At 37.2% G+C, this 9,056-nt stretch overlaps 1 protein-coding gene across 2 annotated transcripts in view; it reads left to right on the top strand.

Moving 5' to 3' along the window:
* Positions 1-7: 7 nt before the first annotated feature.
* Positions 8-9,056, top strand: part of DNAJC12 (DnaJ heat shock protein family (Hsp40) member C12) — a 151,489-nt gene continuing 142,440 nt past the window's right edge. For both annotated transcript variants that reach the window (XM_036923951.2, XM_036923950.2), the window contains exon 1: positions 8-142. The gene's annotated coding sequence lies outside the window, so the exon portion shown is untranslated. The remainder of the gene's footprint in view (positions 143-9,056) is intronic.

Here is a 9,056-nt window from a genome sequence, read left to right as displayed (position 1 = left end):
GTGCGCCGCGAGGAAACGCAGCGCGGGCGGCTGCGGCCCCTCCCTGGCCGCCGGCGCGTCTGCTGCTTCCCTCGCCTTTCTCAACTCTTTGAAACCGTCCTCAAATCACTGCCTCCGAATGGCTCACGTTTTGGTTCACACTGTAAGTTTCCACTTCTGCCTGAAGTGCACGCCTTGCTTTCCTTACTTAGTCTTTACAGATTTAAGCTAAGGACTAAAATTTAGTTCCTGGGAGGCGATAAGGAATGAAGCTGGCCAAGGCTTCGCTCTCTGAAATGCGCTCGATGGTCGGTCTGTTTTGATAACGGGGATGAGTAGAGGCAAAAGGACGCAGTTCACGCCTTTCCTCCTCACACCCCTCTGACCGCAGCTCTGAGTCCCTTTCCTCCTCCTAGCTTGTCTCCTTAGCTGATTGCTTCCCCCCAACTCCCCATCGCTTGTAGGATAGCGTAGATTTTCATGTCCTTACAGGCATGTTCCCCCCACACCCACACCTTTTACCCGAGAGGTTGTGGATCAGCCTTTCTGCTTTCTGGTCCCAGTTTGGCTCCAAATGTGTGTGAAGTCACTTCTCTGGATTCCATAAAATGAAGTGTATTGACTCAAGTAGGGCGGTATGAGAGCGCGGACTGAGCAAGACTTGGCCTCTATACACATCTGGGTTTGGGTTAGAATTTGAGATCCTTCATTTTTAGCTTGAGCAATTTATTTAGCTTTTCTAAACCCGGTTTCTCATCGCTAAAATGATAATACCTATTTTGTACGATTGTGGTAAGAATTAAATGAGATAGCCAATTGTAAAGTGAGGGGTACGTAGAAGGTCAAAAGTATTAGTTCCTTCCCTACTTGAAGCCACTTACTTTCCATGTACCCTGAACTTCCAGGACTCTGTCACTCCAGTATCTAAAGACCCATATACTTGGCAGATCTAGAGCCAGGGCTTGGTAGGACATCTGCTTCTAGAGTATGGCGTTTCTATCCACCTGAAGGACGTCTCTGAGTTTATAATTCATCCCTTAAACTTGGGTGGTGCCTATACCGCGCCCCTTACTTGTGCAAATTTAGGCAAGCACTTCAGGTGTTTCTTCAGTCTTAAGTTAGAATGTTAGACATGTTATCTCTAAGGTCCCACCTAAATCCAAGTCTTTGTACCTCACATTAAAAGGAGAATCTCTCCTTACTGGTCACTTCATTTCTGAAAGTGTGATCTCTCTTCCTACAAGCCTTCGGATCATCTTTGAAGTGTTCCGTCTGTTTGATGCCCTCTAACCAGGGACCAAATGCTGTTGTCCTTCCTTTCCTCATAGGCTCTCTCTACTTCCTAACTACATAGGCACCTCATGCTTCCTGGCTGACAGACCTGGCCCTATTCTTTCCTCACTTTGTCTCATCCTACAAAATATTTCATAAATTGAATCTCAGCCACATTGGTGGGATGTAATATATGAATGTTAAGGGTCATTTTTCCCCCAAATTCCCACCTTTTATGAGAAATAGGTGGAAATGGTTATCTTGTTACCTATTTATTTATTTACTGGTGTTGATTAAATGCTATGTGATCAGTATGAGTGATTGCTAGTGTGCTGAGCAGTCAAAGATGGGGTATGTGTGGCAGTTAGGATAAATGAGAGATCGAAATTGTATTAAAAAGCAAAGCAAAACAAAAATGCTCCTAAGTAGACTTCTGATAACTCCTTGCCTGAAATTCAAGTCATTCTTAGTCCTTAAATCTTCAAGTTCACATTCAGTTTTCCAGTCTCCTGTGAATCTGGCCTTGACCTCCTTGTAAATATTTGTAGCATTAATATACTCTAAACTGAGCTTTTCATGTTACAAAGCCATTTCATTTTAATGAAGAAGTTCTTTAAGTTCTCATATGACACGATAAAGCTGCACTGTGCAAGATCTAGAACACTGTGTATTGGATAGTGCTATTTGGGAAAAAATGAAAGGGGGAGTATAGAAGGAAAACCATATGTATGCATTTGCATATATATATATATATATATATATATATATATGTACAAAATAACTCTGGAAGCACTTAAAATAAATACATACATCCCTGCCACATATTTGTCGTACTTTTTTGCCTGTGCCTTCTTCCCTAGAATGAGTCCTTTCTGCTTTTTCAGAACAGAACACATTCCCCTATTTTATTTAACTCATTTTTCTCTGTGTGTTTTATTGACTGGCTCCCCCAACTACAGCAGGAATTTTGTTCATCTTGTTCACCTGTGTACCACCAACTCTCTAGTAGAGTAATCGACACGTTGTTTACTGAATGCAAGAATTAAGAATCTAAATGAAGATTTCCATATAGGAAAAGAATTACTGAATGAAAGGTGATAGGCAGCATGGATCCTCTCATCACTTGGAGTTTCTGCTAACCAGGCCCATCCTGAGGCTATCTAGGGGCTCCACTGTAGGTCACCTTATTAACATAAACTCCGGGGTGGTGGAAAGGAACTCATTATAAATAACAAAAGATGCTCCTATCAGGGAATTCCAGTGTGTAGGACTTTTGAACAGGAACAAAGACAAAATACTTATTTTTTATTATACCAAAGGCTGTCATAGACTTCTAACCCTTGTCACTAAGATTTTTAACTGGTTTTCTAGTCCTAAACCCCCTGAGCAGTGTTTAAATAGTTCGGTTTCCCATATAGGACTTTCCACTGGGGAGCAAATGTTCAAGGAGCTAATATAATATTCTGGCTAACTTGGCAGTTTATTTAAATAAACAAATAAATAGGTCTTATAGCTTTGATATCAGTCTCATGTGACTGCAATTAATGAGACTGCAATTAGTGGGGGAGTTAGTATCAACTCTGTACTAAAAAATATTGACAAAACTGGTTATTAATGTAGCAAATACAAATACAGGTTCCTACCTCACACGAGGTACAAAAATTAATTTCAGGTAGATGGAAGAGCTAAATGAAAAAATACAGTAAAAATATTATGATTTTAGGATATTATATAACTGAATTAAAAAAGAACTTAACTAACACAAAAGCTATTTTAAAAATATATATTTGACTACATAAAAATTTAAAATATGTTCAATCTATTAGTGTTAGGGATATGTAAATAAAACAATGAGATACCATTTTCTACTCAAGTAGGCAAAAACAAAACAATTTTTATTGTTACCATTGCTTGCCAGGATATGGGGAAACTGATAGATGCTCTCATATACTGTTGTCATAGTGTTGGAAAATAACCTGTAAATACTTACTAAAATTATAAATACACACATGCACGTTTCAATAGAAAAGCCCATGTATCTTAAATAAGCACACGAATATGTAAGGATATGAATACAAGAATGTTTATTATGGCATGATGTTGCTGGAAAAAAGTCAAACAATCCAAACATCTTCAGTAGGAAATCTGTTGACCAAATTATGATGTACACATACTATGGCATATTATGTAGTCATTAAAAAGAGCTCTAAGTGTTCTTAAGGAACATTTATGATTCTTCATCTGGTTCACCTCCATACCATCAGCTCTCTAGTAGTGTGACAAAGCAAGTTGCACAAAAGTGTGTATTTTATGATCTTTTTTATTATTTAATAAGTCCCTTTTTTATTATTTTAGAAACCACCTTATACTTATGTACAAATATGGATTTAGGGGCTTGGAAAAAGTATGGAAAGTTACATATCAAAACATTAACATATTACCATCTCTGATAGAGGGACTGGGCATAGATGGGAGGTTTGAGGGCACATAATAAACATTTCTTCCTAAAATTTCATGTATTAAAATGAGCACTTTTTAAAAATAATTGAAAAGGAAAAGAGCAACCATTATTTGAAACTACAACCTGAGGCCATGACTTAGGGCTCTAGGGATTTCATTAAGCCCCTCCACCTTGGGAGGTCTGAGCAGTTGGCTGACCTTCCTGTGTGAGACCACTTCTTTTTAAACTTCCTAAGTATATCACGACAAGCTAAGCAGATGTGATTCTGTCATGGTTCTGGTGCAGGCATACGTTGCATATGCTGCAGGTTTGGGTCCAGACCACTGCAGTAAAGTGAGTATCACCAGAAAGCAAGTCAAATGAATTTTTTGGTTTTCCAGGACACATACAAGTTTTGTTCACACTACACTGTCATCAATCTATTAAGTGTGTAATAGTGTCATGTCTAAAAAAAAAGTACATACCTTAATTTAAAAATATTGTAAGAGTGAAAATGCTAACCATTCTCTGAGCTTTCAGTGAGTCATAGTCTTTTTGCTGGTGGTAGGTCTTTCTTGTATGTTGTTGACTGTTCACTGATCAAGGTGGTGGTTGCTAGAGGTTGGGGTAGCTGTGATAATTTTCTGAAATAAAACTACAATGATGATTCACTCTTCCTTTCACAGTCAATTGCTCGGTAGCATGCATACAAGTCAGTCTTGTTCATTATATTAAGTTTGTTTTCTGTTTAAATTGAGACATAATTGACATACATTGTATTTTAGGTGTACAACATAATATTTAACATATGTATATATTGCAAAATGATAACCAGAATAAGTTTAGTTTAACACTGCTCACCAGACATATTACAGAGTTCTGTGTCTATCTGTGATGAGAATTTATCAGATACACTGTCTTAGCAACTTTAAAATACATGATACAATATTGTTAACTATAGTTACCATACTATACATTACATCCCCAGGATTTATTTGTCGTATAACTGGAAGTTTATGCCTTTTGACAACCTTCACCCATTTTACCCACACCCACCTCTCCACCCCTTGCCTCTGGCAACCATCAATCTGTTCATTCCACATGTAAATGAGATCAGACAGTGTTTATCTTTCTCTGTCTGACTCATTTCACTTAGCATAACACCCTCAAGGTCCACGGTATTTCCTTCTTAGTGAGACCACATTTATCCATTCATCTGTTGAAGAAAAGTTAGGTTGTTTCCATGTCTTGGCTATTGTACGTGATGCTGCAGTGAACATAGGAGAGCAGATGTCTTTTCAAGATAGGATTTCATTTTCTTTGGATAAATCCCAGAAGTGGGATTGCTGGATTATATGTTAGTTTTTGTTTTTAATCCTTTGAGGAATCTCCATACTATTTTCCACAGTGGCTGTATTCCCACAAAAGGTACACAAGGGTTTCCTTTTCCCCACATCCTTCTCAACACTTATTATTTCTTACCTTTTTGATAGCCTTAACTTTTGATTCTTTGGGTATGAGGTGTTATCTCACTGTGGTTTTGATTTGCTTTCCCTGTTGATTAGTGATGTTGAGTACCTTTCATGTACCTCTTGGCCATCTCTATGTCCTTGGGAAAATGTCTAGTCAGATCCCCTGCCCATTTTTTAATTGGATTGTTTTATTTTCTATTGAGTTTATGAATTTATATAACATAATTATTTAATATATGTATATGTAGTGTGTGTGCACACACATATATATTATGTGTATATATACACACACACACACACACACACATATATTAATCCCTTATCACATATATGATTTGCAAATATTTTCTCCCTTCTGTAAGTTGCCTTTTCATTTCACTGATGGTTTCCTTTGTTGTACAGAAACTTTTTGGTTTGATGTTGTCCCACTTGTTTATTTTTGTTTTTGTTGCCTTTGCTTTTGATGTCAAATCCAAAAAATCATCACTAAGACCAACGTGAAGGAGCTTGCCCCCTCTTTTCCTCTAAGAAGGTTATGGTTTCACATCTTATGTTAAATAAAGTCTTAAATCCATTTTGAATTGATCTTTGTGTATGGTAAAAGGTAGATCCGGTTTTCCTAACACCATTTATTGAAACAACTATCCTTTCCCCATTGTATATTCTTGACTCCTTTATCATAGGGTTTGTTGTGTTTTGTAAATTCTCTATACATTCTGGATTAAAATTCTTTGTTAAATGTGTGATTTCTTTCAGATATTAGGAGGGAACATTCAGTCTTTCCTATTACATATGATATTAACTGTAACTTTCTATAGATGTTACTTGTCTTTTATCCCTACTTTGCTGAGTTTGTTTTTTTTTTCCTGAATGAATGTTGAATTTTGTTAGGTGCTTTTTCTGTACCTACTGAGATGACCTTATGATTTTTCTTCAGTCTTTTGAAATGGTGAGTTACATTGATTGATTTTTTTTGGTGGGGGGAAGGGCTTAAAACAACAGAAATTTACTGTTTCACAGTTTAGGAGGCTAGAAGTACAAAATCAAGGTGCTAGCGGGGCAGTGTTCTTTCGGAGACTCTCAGCAGAGTGCTTTCTTGCCTTTTCCTAGCTCCTTATGGTGGCCATCAATCCTTGGCATTCCTTGGCTTACACATGTACACTGGTTGACTTTTTAATGTGTGTGTCGGCCTTGCATTCCCACGATAACTCCTACTGGATTCAGTTTACTAGTATTTTGTGAAAGATCATTTTAACTAAGTTCGTAAGTGGTATTGCTCTGTAGCTTTACTTTGTTGTAATATCTTTCTCTGGTTTTGGGGTCAGGGTATTCAGGCTTCCTAAAATGAGTTGGAAAATGTCCTCTTCTCTTATGTTTTGTTATTTCATCCTTAAGTGTTTGGTAGACTGGATTTTTAACTACAAATTCAATTTCTTAAATAGATATAAAACTACGCAGGTTATCTGTTTCTTTTTGTGTGACTTTTGATACTTTGTATCCTTCAAAGAACTGGTCCATTTCTTCTAAGCATCTTAATTTATGGTAGTAGACTTGCTTGCAGTATAGTCATTACCTTTTTGATGTCTTTAGGGTTCACAGTAATGTTTCCTCTTTCATTCCTAATAATGGTAATTTGTGTCTTCTCCATTTTTTTCTTGGTCTGGCCAGCTGTTTATCACTTTTATTGATCAGAATTAGGGAGTCCCTTCTCTAGCTCTCTTTTCCAGGTTTCCCCCACACTCTCCAGTGACCAGGGTCTGCCTTCCTCAGTTTTCTGATGAGAAGGATGAGCTTTTTCTTGGAGCTTTAGCTGCCAGGCTGCCACACAGTTCTACATGGTTGGGCCTGACTTGGGGGCAAGGCAGTGAAAGAAAAGACAGAAGAAAATAATGGGGATTCCCCCACAACTCCCCAGTCTTCAGATCACAGGGTTCCTTTATCTCAGTTCCTCTGTCCTTAAAGACAAGTTTCAGGTGGGATTTTAAATGCCCGTGCCACTGCCACCACAGTGCAGTTCTGGGACTCGAGCTGCCTTTCAGGTAGGGCCATAAGAAAAGTAAAAGAAAAAAGCAAGGAGGTTTCCGCCACTCTCTTGTGCTTGCAGTAGCCCCCTTTCCTGGTCTGCTGAACAGAAATACAGGGTTTCTCTAGGAGTTTTTTTTCTATTAAGGTATCATTGATAACACAGTCCTATGCTCAGGGCTCACATGTGCAACCTTGTAGTTACTACATTCCCCCTATTATCAAGTCCCCACCACATACCCCATTACAGTCACTGTCCATCAGTGTGGTAAGATGCTATAGAGTCACTACTTGTCTTCTCTGTGCTATACTTCCTTCCCTGTGCCCCCGCTACATTATGTGTGCTAATTGTAATGCCCCTTAATCCCCTTCTCCCTTCTTTCACAGACACCCTCCCAGTCCAGTCCTTTTCCCTTTGGTAACTGTTAGCCCATTCTTGGGTTCTGTGAGTCTGCTGCTGTTTTGTTCCTTCAGTTTTGCTTTGTTGTTATACTCCACAGATAGTCTCTAGGAGTTTTTGGTGCCTGTGTCAACTGTGCAGTTACACACTGTGGCTGCCTTTGGGTCAAAGCTAGGGGAGAAAAGAGGAAAAATACGGGAAACTCACCCCTGTACGTGTCCTTCTTTGCCTTATACTATTTACTTTTTATGAGTATTTTTGCTATTTACTTCGCTCTCGCCAATCTGCTATTGCTTACTTTTTGTGAGCCCTCAAGCAGTTGCTTTCTATATTTTTTGTCCAGATTTTTTAGTTGTAATCATTGGGAAAGACAAGTTGTAGTGGGTTTATTCCATCTTAGCCAGTAACAGAAGTCTTGAAAAGTCTTTTATTGATCACATATCATACTTCCGTACTATGAAAATATATATTTAAATTGAAATTCAGTTTAAAAAAACCTCCCCTGAATGTTAAAAACATTTTTTCTGGATTGAGCTATTGTTAACCGTTATTATTATACAACTTACCAAAATAACATACTTTATTTATTAATCTGCATGTATCTTTTAAAATTAATGATTTTGTTTACTTTGGGTAAATTCCCAGAAGTGGAATTACTGGGTCATATGGTATTTCTATTTTTAGTTTTTGAGAATTCACTAATGTAATTCTGATAATTAATTATTTAGGAAAAAAACAATTATTTTAGAAGTGCATACCTTAAAGACGTGTGGAAGTTAAAAATTTTTTTCAATTAGTTTAAGTATCTGTAAATGAATACTAGTTATTACTAGAATGAGACAGGTTCAGCATCAATCAGCACTGAAAAACCTTGACCATATACATAAGCAGATATAAATGGAATTTTGTTACTGCTGTTACCCAGTTCTTTGAACTTCGTAGTTACATGCTAAAACTCATATAATTTTCTTTTTTTTTTTTTCAATTGGATACATGCAATAAAGTGCACAAATTTTAGTGTACAGCTCAGTGTATTTTGATGTGTAAAAACTCATATAACCATCACCCAGATCAAGATATCAAACATTCTCAACTGTTTTTTTTCCTTTTCACTTATTCCATTCTACATCTCCTCTATGGCAATCACCAATCTGTCCTTTGTGTATGTGGGTTTATTTCTGTTCTGTTTGTTCATTTGCTGTATTTTTTTAGATTCCACATATAAGTGAAATCATATGGTATTGTCTTTCTCTGTTTGACTTATTTCACTTAGCATAATACTCTCTAGGTCCATCCATATTGTTGCAAATGGGAAGAGTTTGTTCTTTTTTATGGGTGAGTAATATTCCATTGCGTGTGTTTGTGTGTGTGTGTGTGTGTGTGTGTGTGTATATATATATATATATATATATATATATATATATATATATATATAACATGTTCTCTATCTATTCATCTACCAATGGACACT

The sequence above is a fragment of the Manis pentadactyla genome, chromosome 8 (assembly GCF_030020395.1).
Source record: "Manis pentadactyla isolate mManPen7 chromosome 8, mManPen7.hap1, whole genome shotgun sequence".
In the NCBI taxonomy this organism is placed as follows: Eukaryota; Metazoa; Chordata; class Mammalia; order Pholidota; family Manidae; genus Manis; species Manis pentadactyla.
The sequence above is the reverse complement of the archived record's forward strand: the minus strand, read 5'-3'. Positions and strand labels throughout refer to the sequence as shown.